At 41.8% G+C, this 27,828-nt stretch overlaps 1 protein-coding gene and 1 long non-coding RNA gene across 2 annotated transcripts in view; both read left to right on the top strand.

Moving 5' to 3' along the window:
* The window catches only part of PCSK2 (proprotein convertase subtilisin/kexin type 2), a 258,254-nt gene that overhangs the window by 24,880 nt on the left and 205,546 nt on the right, over nt 1-27,828 (top strand). The gene's annotated exons all lie outside the window — the stretch shown is intronic.
* On the top strand, nt 1,061-2,375 carry LOC143809105 (uncharacterized). Its single transcript, XR_013222071.1, has 3 exons — nt 1,061-1,147; nt 1,591-1,659; nt 2,213-2,375. It is a non-coding gene; the product is annotated as an uncharacterized LOC143809105 (long non-coding RNA).

The following is a 27,828-nucleotide window of genomic DNA, read 5'->3' as shown; positions in this document are numbered from 1 at the left end:
GGGGCTATTGGGTACCCTTTTTGATATACAACTATTGTTACTTGAATTTATACACGCATATTAATTCTTTTTTACATTTCTTTCTGTTTCCCTGCTGATAGATTTTGTCATGGATTGGGAAGCCAGGGAGGCGGCTTGGCAGACCCAGTCATCAGGGTTATTTTCAAAGAATACCTCAGTAGTAAATGATTCGGACTTTACTAAATTATCAACAGATATTACAACAGCCAATAAATTGGCAATCCGCTTATGGTGGAATATCAGAACGCTAGAGGAATACCTTAAAATAGGGATAGTCCCCAGGGGCCTACGGGTCCAAATTTTTCCTGCATGGGAGCCATCTACAACATTTCGGGGTATTTGGGAAAAAGGACTGCTGCAATGCTCAAGCATCATGATTAATATGCTAGTGGAACACAATAGGCAGCTTTTTTCGGCAACTAAGAAAGAGATTAAGGATTTGGAAAGCAAATTGGTGACCTTTGATGAGGCTCAATTGGTGATACCCTTTAAACAAAAATTAAAAGAGAAATTGGATGCATTTGAGAAAGAAATTATGGATCGTAAGCAGAAGAAATTCCAGAGGGATCGTCTGGACTTTGATAATCATAGAGCTTTTAGATGGAGGCATTCAGGGAATTCTCGTCCGTTCAAACAAGTATCCAACACTCAGATATCAGCTCCTTCGGTGGCTACAGCCAGTGCCACCAGTTCGAGTGATTTTTTGTCCTCAGGAGGCAGCGATCTCGACACAGGACCAGGCGTGGAGGTAAACGCAAGAAACCTCAGAAAACGCCAGACCAACCGGAGGGGTCCCAACTCACCCTACCGGCACAATCACAAAACCAAACATCGGTAACGGGGTCTAGCCATCTGCCTCCAGTGGATATGTCCCTACAGGTAATAAACTTATCAGACCATGTATTATCCCCTGCTGAGCTCTCTGTATTATGTAGGGGCCTCTCTTTTTCCCCCACTCGAACTACAGATAAATTTGATTTAATCAAGGACTTATATCTATTCTGTAGGAAATTAATCTTTCAGGTAATCCACAAGCAACCAGAAACCCTGCAAACTACTACCATTGAGGACCAACAGGTCTTGCAGGATCTCTTGGATCTGTTGGAGGAAAATACCACGCCCACAGGTAGGAAATCTTTCCCATTAAGAATTAAGTCCTCTTCTGCTCCATCTTTCTCGTTGATCCCAGCGGTCAAATTCTTTTTTGAATCCGCTAAAAGGGATATTTTACGACTTTCAAAAAATATAGGCTCTACTAATAACCTCTCTTATCAGGAGAGAAAGGCCGTTAGATCTCTAAAAAATAATGATTCTATTATTATAAGAGAAGCAGACAAAGGTGGGAATGTGGTTTTGTGGCCCTCCAATATGTACCTTGAAGAAGCCAATAGGCAGTTGGGGGATCAGAGATTCTACACAAGATTACCGTCAGATCCCACCGGTATTTTTCTGGAGAGACTACATAACCTGATCAACCGGGCAGCCTCTATGGGAATAATCTCCCCAAGTGAAAAAAGATTTATGTGGGTGGAGAATCCAGTAACCCCCACTTTTTACCTTCTACCCAAGGTACACAAGAATGTTCACAAACCACCAGGCAGACCGATTGTGTCCAGCATAGGAAGTATGAGTGAACGGGTATGTACTTACATTGATTATTTTATTCAACCTATTGCCTCAACGTTACCAGCTTACATTAAAGATACATCTCATTTCATTAGCGTGTGCCGTAATATCACCTTAACAGGCCAGGAATTATTAGTGACATGTGACGTTGAGTCGCTTTATTCAAATATCTGCCATACCCATGGTATTCAAGCACTCTCTCATTTCCTTGATGGCCTAACTGGTTCTAATCGCCTTCATGATTCATTCATTTTGGATCTTCTCCACTTTATCTTGCACCATAATTATTTCCTGTTTGACAGGACTTATTATAAGCAAGTATCGGGCGTGGCCATGGGTGCGCGGTGCGCGCCGGCATACGCTAACATCTTTTTGGGATGGTGGGAGGAAACAATTGTCTTTTGCTCACAAGGCTATTTGAATCATGTCAAACATTGGTACCGTTTTCTGGATGACATCTTTTTCATTTGGGTGGGGACAGAGGCTTCCTGTGTCCAATTTTTAAGGGAACTTAATGAGAATTCACTAAATATTTTTTTGACATCTTCTTGTTCCCCGGTTTCAGCAATTTTCCTGGACCTTCGGGTTGTGGTCAATGGGGACAGATTGCTGACTGACTTGTATCGAAAGCCGACTGCCACTAATAATTTGTTACAATACCAGAGCTTCCATCCTCTCCATACCCGAACTGGGATCCCGGTGGGACAATTTCTACGCACCCGACGAAATTGTACAACGGACGAGAATTTCACAGAACAGGCTAAAGACTTCACCATGAGATTGCGTGGGAGGGGATATCCCAAGAGGACGATTTCCACTGCTTTCCAGCGTGCCAGGACCTTGAATCAGGATGTCCTTCTTGCTCCACGTCCCCGTTCACAGGATTCTTCAATAAGGTTCATCACTGAACACAGCACAAATTGGAACCAGGTGAGAGACATTTTAAACCGGAATTGGGACATCCTAACTTCAGATGCCCAAACATCTTCTTGTGTCGGCTCTAGACCTCTCATGACGGCAAGAAGAGCCCCTAACTTGCGGGATATTGTCACGAGAAGTCATTTCTCACGCCCGGTAATTAGACTCAATCGGGGGATTCGCCTCAGGGGTTCGTTCCCCTGCGGTGGATGCAGTGTATGTCCATACATGTCTCCAACCAGAGACTCTTTCATTAATCCTGGGGATAATGGGGAGCATTCTCTTTATCATTACATTAATTGTAAAACAAGTTTTGTCATTTATGCTATTATATGCCCATGGCAGAAAGTATATGTAGGGCAGACATCACAGGAGCTGAGGAAACGGGCACAAAAACATCTTTCTACGATTAATTTAGCCCACTCAGACTCCAAGAAGGGCAAAGTACTTACGCCAATAGCAGAACATTATTTGAGGATGCATGGGGGTAAACCCTCTAACACTCATTTTTTTGGCCTACAGAGAATCCAGGGTAATGAAAGGGGTGGTAGTCGACACAGACTACTACTACAACATGAAGCCCGCTGGATCTTCAAGCTAAAATCTATCTCTCCGTTTGGCTTAAATGAAGAGCTTTTGTATACTGGTTTCCTGGGACAGGATTAAAAGCTGCGGACACTTATATGGCACGTTTGATTGGAGTAAGAAGCCACCTGCATTTAATTCTTTGGATCCAGAACTGAGTCTCCGGGATATTTGAGATATATGTTGACACATGGGGATTGGATCAAGAAATTTATTGTATGGACGGAACTGGAAGGTTTAATCTTTTGAAATATCACAATGGAACGGAAGAGCATCTGGGAAATAAGAACATTTGATTGTATCAGTCCCCCCTCTACTTTTTGGGACATCTTTATTTATATATTTTAATTATTATCTTTATTTGTTATATTAATAAATAATTCTTGTTTTTTCTCCCTTCCTTTCTTATTTAGGCTGGGGTTATATTATCAATACCCCTGGGATACCTTGGGCCCCAATAATTTAGTTTGAGGGTATTTTTCATACATTAATTTCCCAGGGACATCTATGAGTATGCCTATGGTTCCTTTGTGATCCACTCATGTACCTGTGGCATGTGTGTTTACATTTATATATATGTATATGTATATGTTTGTATATGTATATATGTTTATATATGTTTTTTTGTATATTTTGCATGCTTGTATATACTTATTTTCTTCTGTTTCATATACATTTTTTGGTCCAATTTAATATTACCGTTACTGACTCTGGGATTCTATCATTACTATCATCATTTATTTATTTATGTACTCGTGATCTCTTGGCTGCTATTACTTTTCCCAGTTCAAAATTCTTCCCTTCCCCCTTTCTTCTGTGTGCGGCCGCACACCGCGCCTGCGCCCTTTCTCTTCAGTATGCTGCCTGCTTCGGCAATATACCTGTCAGCAGGGTACTGAGTTTTATGGTTCCAGACTCCGGGACCGTCTTCATGGGTGCGCACTTCCTCTCCTGCGCACTTCCGGTCCTGGGATAGAATCGCCCAGCATGGTAATTAACAGGAGATATCATTATTTGTATTTAAGACGTACACATCATGTGGACCTCCATTCCCTGACGAAGCTGCACAGAGGCAGCGATACGCGTGGGATTTCTTCCCACTCCTTCCCCCTGGCACCCTGTCTTCTCACCGTTTGGAGACTATCCGTTCCTCATTCCTTTATTCCTTGGCTTGCAGGGTATGGTATTGGTTCTCAGCGCACTTCAGGACAGCGCAGATTATTTTGTGCCTTATTTTACATCTTTCTTCATTATGGGTTCACTCCCATTACCAGCTATCATTATTGTGCTGCAGTACTTTTGCATTATATATAGCCCCTGATTCCTTCCTGGGCCTTAACCTTTGTTATTAAGCCCATACTACCTTCTTTGGGGCTGATAATATCTTAGTTCATTTTATTGGGGACGCCCAATTTTTGGTCATATGGTTGGATAGGGAGAATTTGTATGCTGCTGACATATTGCACCTTGATGTGTTATTATAACATGTGTTTTCTGTAAACAACATCATGTATCATTTATATGGGAGCGGACCTTATTTTTGGGTATATTGTCTTTCCAGGGGGAAGAGTGGTTGTTCCACTTGGTTTTAATTGTTTTTAAATTGATTGATGTGTTTTTGTCTTGGCACTTTGCTCAATAAAAATTGTTATACTTTTCTATATTATTTGTTCTATATATTCAGGTGTACGCTGTTATATGCATAGGCTTTTTCTTTTTCTTTTTATGGTCATGCAATTTCTATGCAGTTTTGCAGCACCCTAGGTAATTTATCCATTTATTCATGTGTATAAACCCATATAGATAGTGCACCTGAGATTTTTTTTTTTTGTTGTCACAAAGGCCCTTCTGGCATTTGCCAGAATTGCCAGATGGCCAGTCCGGTCCTGGTAGAGGGGCTTGACCATAATGCCACATTTGTAAAAAAAAAAAAAAAAAATACAGTATGTCAGCACAAACATCCCATATCAACTGTCAAGCACTGGTGGGGCGGTGATGATTTAGGCTTGTTTTGCAGGTACAGCATATGAGCACCTTAAAGTCATTGAGATGACCATGCATGCCTTTTTACCAAAGTATTCTATTGTCATCTTTCAAAAAGCTAAAGCTTAACTGAGAATGGATCATGCGACAGAACAATGATCCCAAGTACATCAACGACTCTACATCGGAATGGCTGAAAAATAAAAGAATTAAGGTGTTGCAATGGTCCAATCAAAGTCCATATCTCAGCCCTACTGAAATACTGTGACAAGACCATAAAGAGTACCCGTTTAATTTTTTTTCTCAATAAAGCAATAGTACATGTGAAAATAAGAAACGTTGGAATATATCTTCTTAGAAAAATGTGCTTAGCTACCCTCTGGCACTGATACTTCGTTTTCAAAATTCTCAATTCGCAGATATGATATGGACCATAAAGTTTCTGCTAATTTCCAGCACAGTCTGATCGCTAGTGACAGTGATTATGATGAAAAGGCCAACTACAGTGCGCTAAACAACTATAACTATTTTTGTACAGAACACTTCTTATGTCCTTGCCCCTCATGACTGCATCTGGAGGGGGGGAACTAAGACTCTCCCAATAATTAAATGTTTTTACAAATAAAGTTCGTATTAAAGTCATGCAGGATGAGTGGTGTGGTTGTAGTGGACTTGTAGTAGTATTACATGTTTGGAAGATTATTAATTAACCAAAAAAAAACCAGACTAAGTGTGAAAAGGGTGAGAGTCCATTTACATGAGCCCATCGGGGCTATTAAACAGCCTCAGATAAACTATAGTCAGCCTATCAGTGGTCATTTGTTGGCCTGTTTAGAAGATGAGTTGAGTTGATATCTATGGACACACAATTGTCAATATTGTTATTTTAGAATATAATCGTTATCGGCACAGAATGTTATCACACAGGATGATGTGTGGCTGATAATGTTTCATTTCAAGCAGGCTAAAAAATAATTGCCCACAAATCAAAAACATTTTTAATTTTGATGGTTGCCGTTCTTTTTAGACCAGCCAATAGTCTTGAACGATGTAAAAAAAAGCCTTTGTTGCCCATAGCGACTAATCAGAGCACAGCAGTTTAAGAAATGAAAGCTGAGGTCTAATTGGTTTTATGTGAAGCAAGGAGAGGGTTTTTTTTACCATCTTAATCAATGGCCCAATTTCTCTGTATATAGTGAAGATGATTGGTCCTTGCACTTGTTATGTTTGAAAACACAACAAAACAGATAGGTAGATAGTTACGAATATGGTTCTAGTTCCTATTGTTGGGGGTTCCTCAGGCTGGTAATTTTGTGAGCTACCTGGTTCTTCAATACGGCATGTGGATAAGTCTAGAAAAAGAGTAAGACATTGCTAATGTAGAAAAATAATAGAATTTTTCCCCAAAAACTTAAAAGGGAGCCTCTCACCTCCAAATTGCAAATGAAACTAGATAAACAGTTATATGAGGGACTCGGCTGGTATAAAAGTCATATAAAGAGTATATTATTATTTTCTATACTTTTAATTCTTGTTTTATTTCTTATGCAAATGAGGGGGTTTCGATGCGCCATTTGCATGGCATTTTTGCATTTTTACCTGTTCTATGATGCACTGAAGACAGGAGGAGCATGTAAATGATCCTCTCCCCTATCCTCCTCTCCGAAGCCACTCGCTACATTTCTGGGTGTATAGGTACCGTTACACTAAACGACTTACCAACGATCACGACCAGCAATACGACCTGGCCGTGATCGTTGGTAAGTCGTTGTGTGGTCGCTGGGGAGCTGTCACACAGACAGCTCTCTCCAGCGACCAACGATCAGGGGAACGACTGTCGAAGTCCCCCTGCAGCACCCGGGTAACCAGGGTAAACATCGGGTTACTAAGTGCAGGGCCGCGCTTAGTAACCCGATATTTACCCTGGTTACCATTGTAATAGTAAAAAAAAAAAACACTACATACTCACATTCTGATGTCTGTCACATCCCCCGCCGGCGTCCGCAGGGTTCCCTGCACTGAATGTGTCAGCGCCGGCAGTAACAGCGGTGACGTCACCGCTGTGCTCTGCTTTACGGCCGGCGCTGACACAGTCAGTGCAGGGAAGCTCTCGGCAGCAGCGTGTGCATATTAGCAGCGCTCCTGCCGAAAGCAGTTTTAACCCTGTGGACGCCGGGGGACGTGACAGACATCAGAATGTGAGTATGTACTGTTTTTTTTTTAACTTTTACAATGGTAACCCGGGTAAATATCGGGTTACTAAGTGCGGCCCTGCGCTTAGTAACCTGATATTTACTCTGGTTACAAGTGAACACATCGCTGGATCGGCGTCACACACGCCGATCCAGCGATGACAGCAGGTGATTAGCGACCAAAAAAAGGTCCTGATCATTCCCATCGACCAACGATCTCCCAGCAGGGGCCTGATCGTTGGTCGCTGTCACACATAACAAGATCGTTAGCGGGATCGTTGCTACGTCACCAAAAGTGTGACATTGCAACGATATCGTTAACGATATCGTTATGTGTGACTCAGCCTTATCAGTGTAGGGAATGGTGGCAGCTAACTGGAGGCAATGATGAAAGGAGGGCCTGTAGCATCAGTGCTTTTCCGATATGGATAAAGAAAGAAATTGCAAAGCTTTTCCTATACTTTACAATTTAAAAACAGGAGCAGGCAGAGGAATAGCACTAGAGGTTATAATGGGTGCATGTGGTATTTGTGAAAAAACAGAAACCACAAGTGCTGGAAACACGGATGTGTGAAGGAGATCTAAAGGGGATCTGTCAGCTGTTTTTTGCTGTTTAACCTGAAAGATACTTAATGTTGAGAGAGCCTAATTCCAGCGATGTGTCATTTGCTCAGCAGCTTGCTGTAGTTTCTTTTTTACAAACAATAACTTTTTATTGAGTGAATAAACATAGAATATCAAAAACATGTTATTTTCACACAATAAACGATAAGAAAACAACTTTGCATAGTAGATTCCAGTTGAACAACATGCTACCATGTCTGAATATAAAGTTGAAACAAATAGAACAGGTAAGTCTTGGATTAGCCATTAAGATTACAGACAAATGTATAAAGTTGACGGCTTTCAATATATTCAAGTTTTAAACCTGAGAAGTGTTCATTGGGTGTTGAAGCCAGGGTTTCCGGTCAGATAAGAAGACCTGAACTCGGATGTTGTTGTAAGTAGAGTTGAGCGAATATGTTCGGAAACGATTGCCGAATCCAAATTTTCTATATTCGTGCCATTCTTGTACCCTATTAATGCCGAAATTATGTTTGAATATTGGTTGCAAACATATTCGCTCAAGTATAGTCCCATTGACTCCAATGACTTTTGGCTGTGTTCAGCAAATATTGCAAATACAATATTCGCCGGCGATTGTAATCAAAACCAAATTTTGCAAAATTCGCTCAACTCTACTTGTAAGCAACCATCTTCTCATATGAACATGATTTATTCACAGAACAAATAATATCCTCCGAGCAAGGGGTATTGGAATGCGGTTATCACCCTTCCCTTTGCCGGCAGTAACAATGCTAATGAAGGGACACACCTAATTTTAGTATGGATAGTATTTGAAATTAGCTTATGTATGAGTTGTTCAGCTCTTTTTTCCAAGACCTAAACGGAGTGATTTTCATTAAGGTATTTTTGTTACCAATCAAAGAATATATAGGTTTCAAATCTTTTTGGGAAAGGGTTGTATTAGACAGTATGTTGAATTTGATTGATGTTTATAAACCACAGTTAATCACTTTTTCACACAGGGCCCTGTAGGTTTGGATTTCTTATCTCCTAATAATAAAGACCTTCATTTAAAAACTGCATTTTGTGTTTACTTGTGTTATCTTTGCTAATATGTACATTTGTTTGGTGATCTGAAACATTTAAGTGTGACAAACACAGAAAAGAATAGGAAATCAGGAAAGGAGCAAACACTTTTTTCACACAACTGAACTTAGGCTTTTTCCCCCTAACGCGTTTAGCTATGTGACAGTTTGATGAGAATACCACATTTTCTGTGAATTCCATGCCACAAAAGGATTTTCTTCTGAACCTGTGTTTATTTGAAAAACTCCTTGATATTGGCTTTCAAGTATTCCACATGCTGGGGTTTAGCCGAGATAAAAGAGTTGATTTTCCAGGGAGAATAAGCATGACTTGAATGTTTCTCATTTGTATGCAAAAGAATTGGTGCATGATCTCACAAGGTAATATTATTAATAGATGAAGAGATAATTTTGTCTAATAGAGATCTGCTAATTAGAAATAAGTGTATTCATGAATAGGATTTATGAACTGAAGAGAAAAAGGTGTAGTCTTTTTCATTATCATGTTGTATGCGCCAAATGTCATAAAGGTCTTCTTTGTGTAAAATCAAAGAGAGAGTTGCAGGGGTTCTTTATGCTTGGAAGAAGTTGCGTCCAAGCAGTTGTCATGTACCGTATTAAAGTCCCCAAAAAGTATCACATGACCTTGCTTTACTCTATTAACCTTATTCAAAAGTCTATGAGAAAAGCCTCTCTGACAATTGATCGGAGCAAATACGACCGCCAGCGTACATACGACATTACTAATGGATGCTACCTGAATAATGCACCTCCCTTGATTATCACTCTAGGAGAGTTAAGGGAAGAAGGCCAAAGAATTATTAATAGCTAAAAGAATTCTCTTTGTTTTTTTTCCTAAAATTAGCTTGGATTATTTGTGGAAAATGGGGGTGTCAAATCCTGTGTGCATCTTTGGAAATGACATGCGTTTCTTGCGTGCAGAAAACATTACAACCCGTATTTAAGACTTCCGAACACATAAAAGACCTCTTTTGAGGACTGTTTAACCAATTAACATTTAAAGAATCAATTTTAAGAACCATCTGTGACTATGAACTAATCCAATGACAGGATAACAAATACTTAAATCCTCAAGAATATTAGGTAATTAAAAAAAAAGGAAATAACTAATTAAAAGCCAAACAGTACAAATGAAGGTCAGTTGTATGACATACACAACCTGAGAGAATGTAAACAGGAACTCAATTGGATAAAAGCACTTTTTTGATACCAAGATAGGCATGAAACGCTGACAGACATCTGTTAGTGCCTAAGTGACCTCTGCCGCCCTTTACACTTTTCCTGGAAGATACTGTATGCCAGTCATTTTCCCTACATCACGAGGACAGATTTTCTCTGCAGGCTGATGAGGTCCCATTTTTTCAGCAGGTTCCTGCCCTCCTTATACGATGTAATAGAAGAGTTTACACTTTTTGATATAGAAGTGGATTCTGGTTAAGACATGGAGCTGTCTCTGGAAGATGTTTAGGGTACTGGACCCTATGTGCTCTACCAATAATCAAATCTTGATTGAAAAAGTCTGGAAGCAGGGCTCAGATCAAATCTTGTATGTTTTTAGGTCTGCATTAGGCCTCCTCCAGAATAAACCTGAATTTCAGATTACTACAGTGAGAACGATCCTCAAGGTCCACTAGTTTAGTCTTAGTAGCAGAAACCTCTTCTGCTAGCTCCCTATGAGCCTCAATCAAATTGTTGTGAGAGGAGGCAAAATCACCCATTTTGTGCTCAATATCTATGACTGTAGTGTCCAGTTCATGAGCAAGAGTCTGAACAGGATGTAGCAATGCGGGAAAGTAATTTTGTAAAGAATGGTTGTACGTAACCAGCATATCTCTTAGAAAAATTCCTGAGGCAGGTTGGTCTGAGGTATGAATCTTTGCTGTGGTCGATTGTGTGGAAAGTTCTCGATCACCTTCTGCTGTTGGTATAGCCTGTGCTGGGCTATCATGTAGCTTCTGGCATTGTTTCTTTGGATTCGCCTATGGCGATGCGCTTTCACTGTATGCTGGTGTGGCTGGGCTGTTCGCGGAAGAAGCAGTGGCCTTTGGGAGTGAGTTGGCCGTATTCCCTTTCAGTACTGAGGTGTCCTCCATGGTTATGTGACATAAATTCCCCTTAAAAATCTTTAATCTTTATTTGAATATATTGTAAAAATACCACTTCCCAGTGTGAAACAGAAAAAAGGATAATTGTTAAAAAATAACTCAGAAAAAGAGGAGCTACTCCTAGGTGCACCTAACCTATTAATTAACCCTTCACTCTCCTGCTGTCCCTGCCTGGCAGTGGAGGTTGGCACCCTGATAGATTATTTGGCGCCCCCACTCCGCGGCGGCTGAAGCCTGCTGGCCCTATTAAATATCTAGCCAGCTGCAGGTGAGAAAACAATGAGCAAATTAAAGTAATGAAGAAAGCAGGAGTGAGGAAAAAACATATGGTGCACACTAGGAGAAAAAACTATCAATCCTCCATAACATTTAACCCCACTTAGGATAAAAAACACTACAAATGTCTGGCCAATCTGGCTATTTAATATCCAATACTAGTCCCCCATACACCCTACAGATACATATACACTGGTGTGTAGGACAATAGTGGGAAAATTGAAGGATAATAGATATACAATTAAAATGACCTGGTTAGGTCCAGATGGAAGACTGTACCTGCCCACACTGGCTTGACAAATATTGCTTGATACTCCTCATAGAGATACGTGTGGAGATACATACATAATATTATAAAGGCACCCGCATAGCAGCAAAAAGGTGCCAATAGGCAGTATTAACAGATAGTCAGCATCTATGTTAAGACATAATACAGTGGACCAAAAAATTGATTGATGCATAAAACAGCCAAGAGAACTAGAGATGTTGTCCACAAAACCGGACACTTAGCTGTAAGTAGAACGCCCCGACGCGTTTCCCCGTCATACGGTTCCTCAGGGGGCACAAATAGATACAGAACAACCGAAGGTCAATGATGCAGGTGCCCTGATGTCTGGGCAGACCTGACTGAATCCCTAGAGAGGGGACTTATATAGTGAAGACAATTACCACTCGCAAATCAGCATGAGTGTTGGAAGTCCCTCCTCTCCCCAGATTTCCGCAAGGCACTAAGTGTGGTACCGCCCATGGATGTGGCTACATAATGTGTGCCAAACAGTGAACACATGTCCTATTTTGTCAGGGGGCTCCCACCCCCCCCCCTCCTGCAGACAGATCATAGATGAAAAAGCAGGTGACATACCGCACTAGGCATTAAAACGCCGCATGGAGCCCAATCCATATGAGACACGTTAGACGTCGCCATTACAGGCTTCAGGACGCCAAATAGCGCAGGTGCGCATGCGCGCTGCCACTAATAATAGAGGAAAAGCTCCAGCACCGGAGTGCGAGCTGGGCGCCGCCATGTTTGATATGAAATGCCGTACTGCGCATGCGCCCAGTCTCAGAGAAGGCTGCAAGGAGTCCTGTGACAATATAGAATCAACTAATGCGCGTGCGCCATCCGTGAATACGAAAGATCGGCGCGCACACCTAAAAATAGAATAATATAATGATAATAGGACCCCACTGACGGACATATATAAAAAATATGTGAATCAAAAAAAAAAAAAAAAAAAAAAAAAATAATAATAATAAGTATATATAATGCATACATGCCTGTACGGTAATGACAAGGGAGAATATAAATAGAATAATATTGAAATGCTGGTCACAGTGGACACCTACAGGCAAACTGTAAACGGAATGGTACAGCGGGTCAAAGTCCGATAGCTCCACGGTTCATGCATCAAGGGTCAGGCGCAGACAATAAAAGTTATAATTGCTAGTAAATACACACATAGGGAGGGAAGAACACTGTCCTACAGGAAACATGTATATGAGAGAGACTCATTTAAACCCCTCGGTGACATCGACTGCATCCGGAAGATCCATTCCGCCTCCCGTTTGAGAAGTGCTTGATCAAAATTACCTCCTCGTATCCTAGGTTTCAGCAGTTCAATCATACATAGAGAAATCCCCTTGGGGGTTCCCCCATGTATCTGGTTGATGTGTCGGGCAAGGGGGGTATCCCTGTTGTGTCTGATGTCACCGAGATGCTCTCCAAATCTGATTCTCAGCTCCCTTTTGGTCTTCCCGATATAATCCAATGGGCAGGGGCAAGTGATCTTGTATACGACACCCATGGATCTACAGTTGCCAAAATCTCTTATCTCAAAGCACCTACCATTGGCCGCACTGGTAAAACTTTTAGTCTGTGTGATATATTGGCACTTTGAACATTTTCCACATTTAAAGAAGCCCAGCGGTCTCCTATCAAGCCACGTACCCGCACCCTGCGGTTTCTGATATAGGCTATGTACTAGGCGGTCCCCAATTGTTCTCCCCCTTCTATATGTAATGCTCGGTACGGGGGGGATAAATTTAACAAGATGGGGATCAGCTAGGAGTACACCCCAGTGCCTTTTGACAATCTGATAGATTTTGTCAGACTGATTGTCAAAGGTCCCTATAAGCCTAACCAAGTCTGAGGCCTCCCCAGGTTTCTCCCGGGTTCTTAATAGGGCTGACCTGTCACTGGCAAGCGCTTCCCTATACGATTTTATGAGAACCTCGGAGGGATATCCTCTCTCCCTGAATCTGTGGTGCAACTCGCCAGCTTGATTTTTAAATGTATCCATCTCGGAACAGTTCCTGCGGATCCGCAGAAATTGCCCTTTGGGTATGCCGCGTTTAAGGGGTACCGGGTGGTGGCTATGCCACTGCAGGAGACTATTAGTCGCGGTCGGCTTCCGATAGGTGTTGGTACTTATGCCTCCATCCTTATTTTTCAAGATATTCAGGTCTAAGAAGGCAATAGAGTGCTCGTGATGCTCAGAAGTGAATCTCATCCCAATTCTATTGATGTTTATCTCTCTCACAAACCTTTCAAAGTCAGCCCCTGGGCCAGACCAAAGAACAAAAATATCGTCGATGTATCTGGCCCAGAGGCCGATATACGGCTGCCACCACCTCACCTCATCCGGAAAAATAAAGGTTTCCTCCCACCAGCCCAGGAACAAATTAGCATACGTGGGGGCACAAGGGCTCCCCATCGCAGTACCCCTGAGCTGGTGGAAGTACTTACCATTAAAGATGAAAAAATTCCGGGTGAGGGTAAAGAGAAGAAGCTGCTGAACAAATTGGTTGTGCTCAGTGCATTCAATGGCACGTGTCCTTAGGAAATGATCAACAGCCTCCATACCAGCGTCATGTGGGATACTGCTATAAAGCGCCTCCACATCAATGGAGGCCAATATAGTTTGTGGTTCTACAACAACATCCTCCAATAAGCCAAGCAGGTGCAGAGTATCCCTCACATATGAAGGAAGTGATTGAACAAAGGGTCTTAGGATCTGATCTATATAGATACCGATATTCTGAGACACAGAATCGATACCTGCCACAATTGGACGGCCTTTAAGTGGGTCCAGACCCTTGTGCACCTTCGGGAGGGCATAGAAGGTCGGCACACTTGGGAAAGAAGGAGCAAGGAAGGAATGTTAATTTTTTGATATCAGCTTTCTATTCATAGCATGATCAAGTATAACCATCAACTCTTCTGAGTAGTTTTTTGTGGGATCCCCTGATAAGATTTCATAGGTCTGATGATCATTAAGAAGTGCATTACACATCTGGAGATATTTAGGATGATCTAAAATAACAAGGTTTCCACCTTTGTCAGATGCTTTAAAAATCAAATTAGTGTTTTTCTCCAGCCTCTTAAGGGCAGTGGACTCATTTGATGGTAGATTTTGATCCCCATATCGATGGCTATTGGAGATCTTACATAGATCTGCCTCAACAAGTTTGACAAAAATGTCCACACTAGTAAGATCATTCATAGGTGGCATTCTCTTGCTCCTCCTTCTCAAAGAAGTAAAGGGTCCTTCCCCTCTCCCCCTCTCATTCTCCTGTAAAAGGCCCACAAGGGCATGATATCCTGCAAGGTCCTCCTCATCCAGACCCAATTCCCTGCACTTTTCCCAATCGTTTTTTTGGAAAAATAATTTCCACTTAAGATTACGGCCAAATAAATTGATGTCTTTAACCCAATTAAAGCAATTATAGGCATTCGTAGGGACAAAATTTAGGCCCCTCTGTAGGACAGCGTATTCCTCCCTCGAAAAGGAAAAAGAGGTCAAATTGATAATCTGGCCCTGTACTACTGGGGTCGTCTCCTCAGATCGTATTTCGCTGTAAGTCTGTTGTCTAAAAAAGACGATGTTGCAGAAGATGAGGAGGAGGACGCCTGGGGAGCCGATCCCGGACTTCCCAGGGGTCCTCTTGTGCCTCTGCCCCTTCCCCCCCTTCCCCTTTGTCTGTATTGATTTTTGGTTGACCGCCATCTATGAAATGAAGTAGCCCCTTGTTCCGACCGTTCTGTGTCTGATGTGTCTATGTCAGAGGAGGAAGCATCCGCGGCGTTCTGGGACTGATAGTCATAGGCCTTATTCTCCCTAAATTCGTTTAAATCCCGTGAGAACTGCAGATGCTTTCTCTCTTTAAGCCTGTTCTGGAACTTTTCTATAGAGGTTTGTAGAAAGTTCTCCCTTCTAGTATAGTCAGAGTCTGATTTATGTTTTTGAACTTGTTCAATTAATAGATTCAGTTTACTGTTAGACTCCTCAAAGAGTCTTCTCTCCTCTGTGAGTAGTATCTGCATAAAGCGGATAGAGGAATCAATAGACTCCTTAGTCCAGGCAGCCAAAACAGTGGGGTTAGCGGTTCGAGGGGAAGGTCTAACCGGGATACGTAATCCCTTAGGCACAATCCTGTTTTTTATATAGTTTTCCAACCCCTTTATCTCCCACCACGATCTTATATTCTCTTTATAGCATAGGTATACATCCTTAAATAGATTCTGGAGAGAGAAATTTGCTGTATTGACAGGGGGAGTATCACTAATAGAAAAAACTATGTCTGCATCCTGAGCCCATACGTTAGTGTCAATTGGACCAGAGAGGAACCCTGCCATACCATAAATTTAGTAAAGCATAAGGAAAAAACAATTTATAAACACAAGGGAAATCCAAAAACCATGTGACATAAATTCCCCTTAAAAATCTTTAATCTTTATTTGAATATATTGTAAAAATACCACTTCCCAGTGTGAAACAGAAAAAAGGATAATTGTTAAAAAATAACTCAGAAAAAGAGGAGCTACTCCTAGGTGCACCTAACCTATTAATTAACCCTTCACTCTCCTGCTGTCCCTGCCTGGCAGTGGAGGTTGGCACCCTGATAGATTATTTGGCGCCCCCACTCCGCGGCGGCTGAAGCCTGCTGGCCCTATTAAATATCTAGCCAGCTGCAGGTGAGAAAACAATGAGCAAATTAAAGTAATGAAGAAAGCAGGAGTGAGGAAAAAACATATGGTGCACACTAGGAGAAAAAACTATCAATCCTCCATAACATTTAACCCCACTTAGGATAAAAAACACTACAAATGTCTGGCCAATCTGGCTATTTAATATCCAATACTAGTCCCCCATACACCCTACAGATACATATACACTGGTGTGTAGGACAATAGTGGGAAAATTGAAGGATAATAGATATACAATTAAAATGACCTGGTTAGGTCCAGATGGAAGACTGTACCTGCCCACACTGGCTTGACAAATATTGCTTGATACTCCTCATAGAGATACGTGTGGAGATACATACATAATATTATAAAGGCACCCGCATAGCAGCAAAAAGGTGCCAATAGGCAGTATTAACAGATAGTCAGCATCTATGTTAAGACATAATACAGTGGACCAAAAAATTGATTGATGCATAAAACAGCCAAGAGAACTGACTATCTGTTAATACTGCCTATTGGCACCTTTTTGCTGCTATGCGGGTGCCTTTATAATATTATGTATGTATCTCCACACGTATCTCTATGAGGAGTATCAAGCAATATTTGTCAAGCCAGTGTGGGCAGGTACAGTCTTCCATCTGGACCTAACCAGGTCATTTTAATTGTATATCTATTATCCTTCAATTTTCCCACTATTGTCCTACACACCAGTGTATATGTATCTGTAGGGTGTATGGGGGACTAGTATTGGATATTAAATAGCCAGATTGGCCAGACATTTGTAGTGTTTTTTATCCTAAGTGGGGTTAAATGTTATGGAGGATTGATAGTTTTTTCTCCTAGTGTGCACCATATGTTTTTTCCTCACTCCTGCTTTCTTCATTACTTTAATTTGCTCATTGTTTTCTCACCTGCAGCTGGCTAGATATTTAATAGGGCCAGCAGGCTTCAGCCGCCGCGGAGTGGGGGCGCCAAATAATCTATCAGGGTGCCAACCTCCACTGCCAGGCAGGGACAGCAGGAGAGTGAAGGGTTAATTAATAGGTTAGGTGCACCTAGGAGTAGCTCCTCTTTTTCTGAGTTATTTTTTAACAATTATCCTTTTTTCTGTTTCACACTGGGAAGTGGTATTTTTACAATATATTCAAATAAAGATTAAAGATTTTTAAGGGGAATTTATGTCACATGGTTTTTGGATTTCCCTTGTGTTTATAAATTGTTTTTTCCTTATGCTTTACTAAATTTATGGTATGGCAGGGTTCCTCTCTGGTCCAATTGACACTAACGTATGGGCTCAGGATGCAGACATAGTTTTTTCTATTAGTGATACTCCCCCTGTCAATACAGCAAATTTCTCTCTCCAGAATCTATTTAAGGATGTATACCTATGCTATAAAGAGAATATAAGATCGTGGTGGGAGATAAAGGGGTTGGAAAACTATATAAAAAACAGGATTGTGCCTAAGGGATTACGTATCCCGGTTAGACCTTCCCCTCGAACCGCTAACCCCACTGTTTTGGCTGCCTGGACTAAGGAGTCTATTGATTCCTCTATCCGCTTTATGCAGATACTACTCACAGAGGAGAGAAGACTCTTTGAGGAGTCTAACAGTAAACTGAATCTATTAATTGAACAAGTTCAAAAACATAAATCAGACTCTGACTATACTAGAAGGGAGAACTTTCTACAAACCTCTATAGAAAAGTTCCAGAACAGGCTTAAAGAGAGAAAGCATCTGCAGTTCTCACGGGATTTAAACGAATTTAGGGAGAATAAGGCCTATGACTATCAGTCCCAGAACGCCGCGGATGCTTCCTCCTCTGACATAGACACATCAGACACAGAACGGTCGGAACAAGGGGCTACTTCATTTCATAGATGGCGGTCAACCAAAAATCAATACAGACAAAGGGGAAGGGGGGGAAGGGGCAGAGGCACAAGAGGACCCCTGGGAAGTCCGGGATCGGCTCCCCAGGCGTCCTCCTCCTCATCTTCTGCAACATCGTCTTTTTTAGACAACAGACTTACAGCGAAATACGATCTGAGGAGACGACCCCAGTAGTACAGGGCCAGATTATCAATTTGACCTCTTTTTCCTTTTCGAGGGAGGAATACGCTGTCCTACAGAGGGGCCTAAATTTTGTCCCTACGAATGCCTATAATTGCTTTAATTGGGTTAAAGACATCAATTTATTTGGCCGTAATCTTAAGTGGAAATTATTTTTCCAAAAAAACGATTGGGAAAAGTGCAGGGAATTGGGTCTGGATGAGGAGGACCTTGCAGGATATCATGCCCTTGTGGGCCTTTTACAGGAGAATGAGAGGGGGAGAGGGGAAGGACCCTTTACTTCTTTGAGAAGGAGGAGCAAGAGAATGCCACCTATGAATGATCTTACTAGTGTGGACATTTTTGTCAAACTTGTTGAGGTCCACTGCCCTTAAGAGGCTGGAGAAAAACACTAATTTGATTTTTAAAGCATCTGACAAAGGTGGAAACCTTGTTATTTTAGATCATCCTAAATATCTCCAGATGTGTAATGCACTTCTTAATGATCATCAGACCTATGAAATCTTATCAGGGGATCCCACAAAAAACTACTCAGAAGAGTTGATGGTTATACTTGATCATGCTATGAATAGAAAGCTGATATCAAAAAATTAACATTCCTTCCTTGCTCCTTCTTTCCCAAGTGTGCCGACCTTCTATGCCCTCCCGAAGGTGCACAAGGGTCTGGACCCACTTAAAGGCCGTCCAATTGTGGCAGGTATCGATTCTGTGTCTCAGAATATCGGTATCTATATAGATCAGATCCTAAGACCCTTTGTTCAATCACTTCCTTCATATGTGAGGGATACTCTGCACCTGCTTGGCTTATTGGAGGATGTTGTTGTAGAACCACAAACTATATTGGCCTCCATTGATGTGGAGGCGCTTTATAGCAGTATCCCACATGACGCTGGTATGGAGGCTGTTGATCATTTCCTAAGGACACGTGCCATTGAATGCACTGAGCACAACCAATTTGTTCAGCAGCTTCTTCTCTTTACCCTCACCCGGAATTTTTTCATCTTTAATGGTAAGTACTTCCACCAGCTCAGGGGTACTGCGATGGGGAGCCCTTGTGCCCCCACGTATGCTAATTTGTTCCTGGGCTGGTGGGAGGAAACCTTTATTTTTCCGGATGAGGTGAGGTGGTGGCAGCCGTATATCAGCCTCTGGGCCAGATACATCGACGATATTTTTGTTCTTTGGTCTGGCCCAGGGGCTGACTTTGAAAGGTTTGTGAGAGAGATAAACATCAATAGAATTGGGATGAGATTCACTTCTGAGCATCACGAGCACTCTATTGCCTTCTTAGACCTGAATATCTTGAAAAATAAGGATGGAGGCATAAGTACCAACACCTATCGGAAGCCGACCGCGACTAATAGTCTCCTGCAGTGGCATAGCCACCACCCGGTACCCCTTAAACGCGGCATACCCAAAGGGCAATTTCTGCGGATCCGCAGGAACTGTTCCGAGATGGATACATTTAAAAATCAAGCTGGCGAGTTGCACCACAGATTCAGGGAGAGAGGATATCCCTCCGAGGTTCTCATAAAATCGTATAGGGAAGCGCTTGCCAGTGACAGGTCAGCCCTATTAAGAACCCGGGAGAAACCTGGGGAGGCCTCAGACTTGGTTAGGCTTATAGGGACCTTTGACAATCAGTCTGACAAAATCTATCAGATTGTCAAAAGGCACTGGGGTGTACTCCTAGCTGATCCCCATCTTGTTAAATTTATCCCCCCCGTACCGAGCATTACATATAGAAGGGGGAGAACAATTGGGGACCGCCTAGTACATAGCCTATATCAGAAACCGCAGGGTGCGGGTACGTGGCTTGATAGGAGACCGCTGGGCTTCTTTAAATGTGGAAAATGTTCAAAGTGCCAATATATCACACAGACTAAAAGTTTTACCAGTGCGGCCAATGGTAGGTGCTTTGAGATAAGAGATTTTGGCAACTGTAGATCCATGGGTGTCGTATACAAGATCACTTGCCCCTGCCCATTGGATTATATCGGGAAGACCAAAAGGGAGCTGAGAATCAGATTTGGAGAGCATCTCGGTGACATCAGACACAACAGGGATACCCCCCTTGCCCGACACATCAACCAGATACATGGGGGAACCCCCAAGGGGATTTCTCTATGTATGATTGAACTGCTGAAACCTAGGATACGAGGAGGTAATTTTGATCAAGCACTTCTCAAACGGGAGGCGGAATGGATCTTCCGGATGCAGTCGATGTCACCGAGGGGTTTAAATGAGTCTCTCTCATATACATGTTTCCTGTAGGACAGTGTTCTTCCCTCCCTATGTGTGTATTTACTAGCAATTATAACTTTTATTGTCTGCGCCTGACCCTTGATGCATGAACCGTGGAGCTATCGGACTTTGACCCGCTGTACCATTCCGTTTACAGTTTGCCTGTAGGTGTCCACTGTGACCAGCATTTCAATATTATTCTATTTATATTCTCCCTTGTCATTACCGTACAGGCATGTATGCATTATATATACTTATTATTATTTTTTTTTTTTTTTTTTTTTTTTTTTTTTTCGATTCACATATTTTTTATATATGTCCGTCAGTGGGGTCCTATTATCATTATATTATTCTATTTTTAGGTGTGCGCGCCGATCTTTCGTATTCACGGATGGCGCACGCGCATTAGTTGATTCTATATTGTCACAGGACTCCTTGCAGCCTTCTCTGAGACTGGGCGCATGCGCAGTACGGCATTTCATATCAAACATGGCGGCGCCCAGCTCGCACTCCGGTGCTGGAGCTTTTCCTCTATTATTAGTGGCAGCGCGCATGCGCACCTGCGCTATTTGGCGTCCTGAAGCCTGTAATGGCGACGTCTAACGTGTCTCATATGGATTGGGCTCCATGCGGCGTTTTAATGCCTAGTGCGGTATGTCACCTGCTTTTTCATCTATGATCTGTCTGCAGGAGGGGGGGGGTGGGAGCCCCCTGACAAAATAGGACATGTGTTCACTGTTTGGCACACATTATGTAGCCACATCCATGGGCGGTACCACACTTAGTGCCTTGCGGAAATCTGGGGAGAGGAGGGACTTCCAACACTCATGCTGATTTGCGAGTGGTAATTGTCTTCACTATATAAGTCCCCTCTCTAGGGATTCAGTCAGGTCTGCCCAGACATCAGGGCACCTGCATCATTGACCTTCGGTTGTTCTGTATCTATTTGTGCCCCCTGAGGAACCGTATGACGGGGAAACGCGTCGGGGCGTTCTACTTACAGCTAAGTGTCCGGTTTTGTGGACAACATCTCTAGTTCTCTTGGCTGTTTTATGCATCAATCAATTTTTTGGTCCACTGTATTATGTCTTAACATAGATGCTGACTATCTGTTAATACTGCCTATTGGCACCTTTTTGCTGCTATGCGGGTGCCTTTATAATATTATGTATGTATCTCCACACGTATCTCTATGAGGAGTATCAAGCAATATTTGTCAAGCCAGTGTGGGCAGGTACAGTCTTCCATCTGGACCTAACCAGGTCATTTTAATTGTATATCTATTATCCTTCAATTTTCCCACTATTGTCCTACACACCAGTGTATATGTATCTGTAGGGTGTATGGGGGACTAGTATTGGATATTAAATAGCCAGATTGGCCAGACATTTGTAGTGTTTTTTATCCTAAGTGGGGTTAAATGTTATGGAGGATTGATAGTTTTTTCTCCTAGTGTGCACTATATGTTTTTTCCTCACTCCTGCTTTCTTCATTACTTTAATTTGCTCATTGTTTTCTCACCTGCAGCTGGCTAGATATTTAATAGGGCCAGCAGGCTTCAGCCGCCGCGGAGTGGGGGCGCCAAATAATCTATCAGGGTGCCAACCTCCACTGCCAGGCAGGGACAGCAGGAGAGTGAAGGGTTAATTAATAGGTTAGGTGCACCTAGGAGTAGCTCCTCTTTTTCTGAGTTATTTTTTAACAATTATCCTTTTTTCTGTTTCACACTGGGAAGTGGTATTTTTACAATATATTCAAATAAAGATTAAAGATTTTTAAGGGGAATTTATGTCACATGGTTTTTGGATTTCCCTTGTGTTTATAAATTGTTTTTTCCTTGTGTCCTCCATGGTTCCCACAGATTATACAGGAAATGTATTTTCTCACTGCAGTGGAGGATGGATCCATTGCCTGCCGAGGAGAACTTTGCTTAGGTGAGTAGGTCCCACTGCTACCAGGAGAGCAAGGCGGAGCTGGTGACCGTAAGAGTCATAGAATCATAGAATGTTAGAATTGGAAGGGATCTCAAGGGTCATCATGTCTAACCCCCTGCTCGATGTGCGCAATCTTTGTCCATCATCTTTGATTACGAAAAACTCCAACTTGCCCTGCTTTTTTTTTTACTTCTTTTGACTCTGGTCATCATCCCTGAGTAGTGGGGCAATGTCGGAGCAGAGCTGGAGCTATGATGGTGAAACAGGTGCTGAGGTAGTCAATTAACAAGAGCACAGGCTGACGAAACTCTGCAGTCAAGTGGCCATCTTCCTCGGCTGCCAAGCCACGCCCCAGCTTACTGTAGTTTCAATACAATCAATAATTTTTCAGCAGGAGATTATCACCGCAGGACTAGGTCTCACTAACAGTCAAGCTATTTTGTCTAACCCCACCCACATCACTGATTGGTTAGTCATGTACATTGTACACAGCAAGCTGCCAATCAGTGGTGTAGGTGAGGTTATTCAGAGCTCAGCATTCTCAGAATTTCTACAGCAGAGAAAACAGGGATCCTATCAAAACTACACCAAGCAGTCCAGTAAGTGATACATTGCTGGAGTCAGGGTTAATGTCCCTAGATCATACAGCTCTCAGATTTTATCGTCAAAACCTGGTAACAGATTCCCTTTAAATAATGTGAACATTAATAAATAAAAGCCTGATGCAATTTTTAGGATACTGTAGGTGCAATCTGTAAAATATAATGAACTCGTGGGTGGGAGGAGGAAGCTTGCTTGATTTGGAAAGCAGTTGATTGACTATTTTGAGTGGACGCTGGGGAGAATGAAATAATAAGGCTATGTGCACACGATGCGGATTTGCTGCGGATCCGCAGCGGATTTTTCCGCGCAGAAACGCTGCAGATCCGCACTGTGATGTACAGTACAATGTTATTCAATGGAAAAAAAAAAGCTGTGCAAATGGTGCAGAAAAATCTGAGCAGAAACCCATAAAAACCACACCAAAACCGGATAAAATCCGCAGGACTAGTCAGCTGCGTTTTCTGCCAGGAGATGCAGATTTTGTGCAGAAAATTCTGCACCCAAATCTGCATCGTGTGCACATAGCCATAAACTTTCATATTTTTCTCTGCATTCCCAAAAAACAGAAGTTACTTTATCATTTATTCAACTTTACTGCCTTATAAATGTCCTTTTCTCTTCTGTAGAGTTAATTAGAGCATAACAAAGTCACCAACAGAGCAGAAATAAAAGTGGTAAGGCATGGTGGTCTCGATATTCCATTGTAGACAGTGCAATGTCAGAAGCTGGCATACAAGTATAAAAAAGAAAAGAGAGTAAAACATCAATGTATGTTGCCTGGTGACAGAATATAAGAACATGTCATACAATGTGCTGATTCTATACAATTCCTGACTGTAAAATGTGATTCAGGAATGAAACAAATTATAAAGAGACCCTACAATGAAGCTGTGTCTCAATATTAGAGAAAATATAAAAAATATATATAAAAAGGCTATCTATTATATGTAGGAAAGAATATAGTGCATGCAATAGAAAATAGGACACTGGGATGACTGGGAAAGGAGGTAATGTTTTTATTGAGCTTTATAAAGGCAAGGTTCAGAGTACAGATGTGGAATAAAGTGTATGTTTCCGAAAGGAAGATCTAACCTGAAATAATGGTTTTTATAATAAAATATGACCACTTTCACTCTTTTTTCTTTATTTCAGAGTTATTCAATGCTTGAAGTGCTGACAAATTTAGAAAGTTGCGAAAATGCATGGTATGACCGTAAGGGTAGACCTTCATAGAGACTTTTGATTGCCTGAAAATTGCTGTAAAATTGCAGTTATACAATGAATGTCGGATGGCTGTGCAGAATTTAGCTACAGTACTATATAGTTTTTCCAAAGGATAGTGCTGTTCGGTCAACTTATAACAATGTCACATAATTACATAGTTTGTCATTATTTTGGACTACATGGTTTAAGCAAGACACGTTACTTAAAAAGATGAGGGACTATAACTTTTGCAGCTGTAGATGCTGCTATAGATTGGGTAATGCAGGGATGACCAGGACACTAGACAGGGTGAGAAAGTCTTGTACAGAAAATGTGCTGCACAACTCTCTCTCAACCTTCTCGAGACCTGTCACTGCAGGAGAGGATACTGATCTTAACACTTAATTAGCGGGGGGACCCTCCATAATGTCACAGGAGATCAGTCACAACCTGGAAAGAACCTGATGCTGAATACAATTGCTATAAGATGCTTTCAGATCCGTGTGTGTATGCGTGGGTGTGAAAACGAGCACTCTTTGTATAATATAAAGTGTGTATATATATATATATATATATATATATATATATATATATATATATACACGCATGTATATATATATATACAGTATATATACAGTATACTGTATATATATACTGTATGTATATATATATACTATATATGCATATACACTATATACATATATATATATATATATATGTATATCTACACACAAATAGTGCTCTTTTACACACACACACATATATATATATACATACATATATATTCAGTTGCTTAAAAATGTGTTTTGCCCCTTTCTGATTTACTGATCTTTTGCATGTTTGACACACTTAAATGTTTCAGATCACCAAACTAAATATTAAACAAAGATAACACAAGTAAACACAAAATGCAGTTTTTAAATGTAGGTCTCTTTATTAAGGGAAATAGAAATCCAAACCTACAGGGCCCTGTGGGAAAAAGTGATTGCCCCCTCCCCCTTAAAACGTAAATTAACTGTGGTTCAGCAAATCTTTGGGAAGCTGACTTCAAATTCCCCAGCTGCACCCAGGTCTGATTACTGACACACCTTTTCTCAATCAAGGAGTCACTTAAATAGGACTTGCCTGACAAAGTGAAGTAGACAAAAAGATCCTCAAAAGCTAGATACCATGACATGATCCAAAGAAATTCTGGAACAAATGAGAAACAAAGTACTTGAGATCTATCAGTCAGGAAAAGGTTATAAAGATTTTAAAGCCATTTTTAAAGCTTTGTGACGCCAGCGAACCACAGTGAGAGCCATTATCCACAAATGGCAAAAACATGGAACAGTGGTAAACCTTTCCAGGAGTGGCCGGCTGACCAAAATTACCCCAAGACCCCACAACAACATCCAAAGAACTGCAGGCCTTACTTTCCTCAGTTAAAGATGTTTTCCACTACTTGTACAACTTCTTGTTATACATCTCGCTCAGCCGCGATAAAATAATAAAGCTTAAACTCACCTCTCATGCCGATGCCATTTCCACGGTGTTGGCACTTGTTCTCCCCGGGGCTCTCGTCTGATGTTGTGACACATGAAGCCGGCACTCAATCAGCTCTGGCTTCATTGTGTCCACCTTCAGACAAATCAAACATGAAGAGGAAGTCCAGGCTGCAACTGATCTCTGGTTTCCTTTTTATGTTCGATTTGTCCGAAGCTGGGGATAGTGACGCTGATTGTGCGAACACAAACTTTATCCCTTTAACCCCTTCATGACCTTGGGATTTTTCGTTTTTCCGTTCACTAAATGCTAAAACTGACCTGCCATTATGATTCTTCAGGTCACTACGAGTTCATAGACACCTAACATGACTAGGTTATTTTTTACCTAAGTGGTGAAAACAAATTCCAAACTTTGCTAAAAAAAAAAATAAAAAAAAAAAAATTGTGCCATATTCCGATACTCGTAGCGTCTCCATTTTTCATGATCTGGGGTCAGTTGAGGGCTTATTTTTTGCGTGCCGAGCTGGCGTTTTTAATGATAGCATTTTGGTGCAGATCGCCCTTTATTACATTTTAATGCAATGTAGTGATCAGGTTAATGCTTTTTTTTATCGATAGATCAGGCAATTCTGAACGCCGCGATACCAAATATGTGTAGGTTTGATTTTTTTTTAATTGATTTATTTTGATTGGGGCGAAAGGGGGGTGATTTAAACTTTTATATTTTTTTTATTTTTTTCACATTTTTTTTAACTTTTTTTTTTTACTTTTGCCATGCTTCAATAGCCTCCATGGGAGGCTAGAAGCAGGCACAGCACGATCGGCTCTGCTACATAGCAGTGATCTGCTACATAGCAGCGATCTGCTGTTTGCTGCTATGTAGCAGAAAATCAGGTGTGCTGTGAGCGCCGACCACAGGGTGGCGCTCACAGCTGCCGGGGATCTGTAACCATAGAGGTCTCAAGGACCTCTATGGTTACCATTCAGAAGCATCGCCGACCTCCGATCATGTGACGGGGGTCGGCGATGCCGTCATTTCCGGCCGCCCGGCCGGATGCGGTAGTTAAATGCCGCTGTCTGCGTTTGACAGCGGTATTTAACTAGTTAATAGGCACGGGCAGATCGCAATTCTGCCCGCGCCTATTGCGGGCACATGTCAGCTGTTCAAAACAGCTGACATGTCCCGGCTTTGATGCGGGCTCACCGCCGGAGCCCGCATCAAAGAGGGGCTTCTGACCTCGGATGTACTATCCCGTCCGAGGTCAGAAAGGGGTTAAAGATCTTTCCCTTTTACACGGACTTCCCAGGGCCATGGACCGGGTCAGCCACCGTGACATCCCCCTGTGAACTGCAGGACCCGGTACCGAGTACCCCATGGCCCCATGGGGGCGATCCAATTGCATTTTGTGTTTACTTGAGTTATTTTTGTCTAGTATTTAAATTTGTTTGATGATCTGAAATATTTAAGTGTGACAAACCTGCAAAATAATAGGAAATCAGGAATGGGGCAAACACATTTTCACATAACTGTATATGTATAGTGTGTATTTAGCAAAGCTGGGTGTATACAGCAGATCTGTTTGAGTATAACAGTGATATGTATGTAGCAGAGCTGTGTGTGTATGTAGCAATGCTGTGTTAGTGTGTTTATGTGTGTAGCAAAGTTATGTGAGTATGTAGCAGATCTGTGTGTATAGTAGTGATGTGTGAGTGTGTGTTTATGCAGCAGAGCTGTGTATGTATATATAGCAAAACTATGTTAGTGTGTTTATGTATGCAGTAGAGCTATGTGCATACATTTGTTTGGGAAGCAGATCTGTGTGTACATTACTGTTTGTCCCCAGGGCTGTGTGTATGTCATAGAATCATAGAATGGTAGCTTTGAAAGGGACCTCCTGGGTCATCTGGTGCTCAATGCAGAATTCACTAAATCATCCCAG

This window comes from Ranitomeya variabilis, chromosome 2 (genome assembly GCF_051348905.1).
Source record: "Ranitomeya variabilis isolate aRanVar5 chromosome 2, aRanVar5.hap1, whole genome shotgun sequence".
NCBI lineage: Eukaryota > Metazoa > Chordata > Amphibia > Anura > Dendrobatidae > Ranitomeya > Ranitomeya variabilis.
Note: the sequence above shows the minus strand (reverse complement) of the source record. Positions and strands in the feature narration are given on the sequence as shown.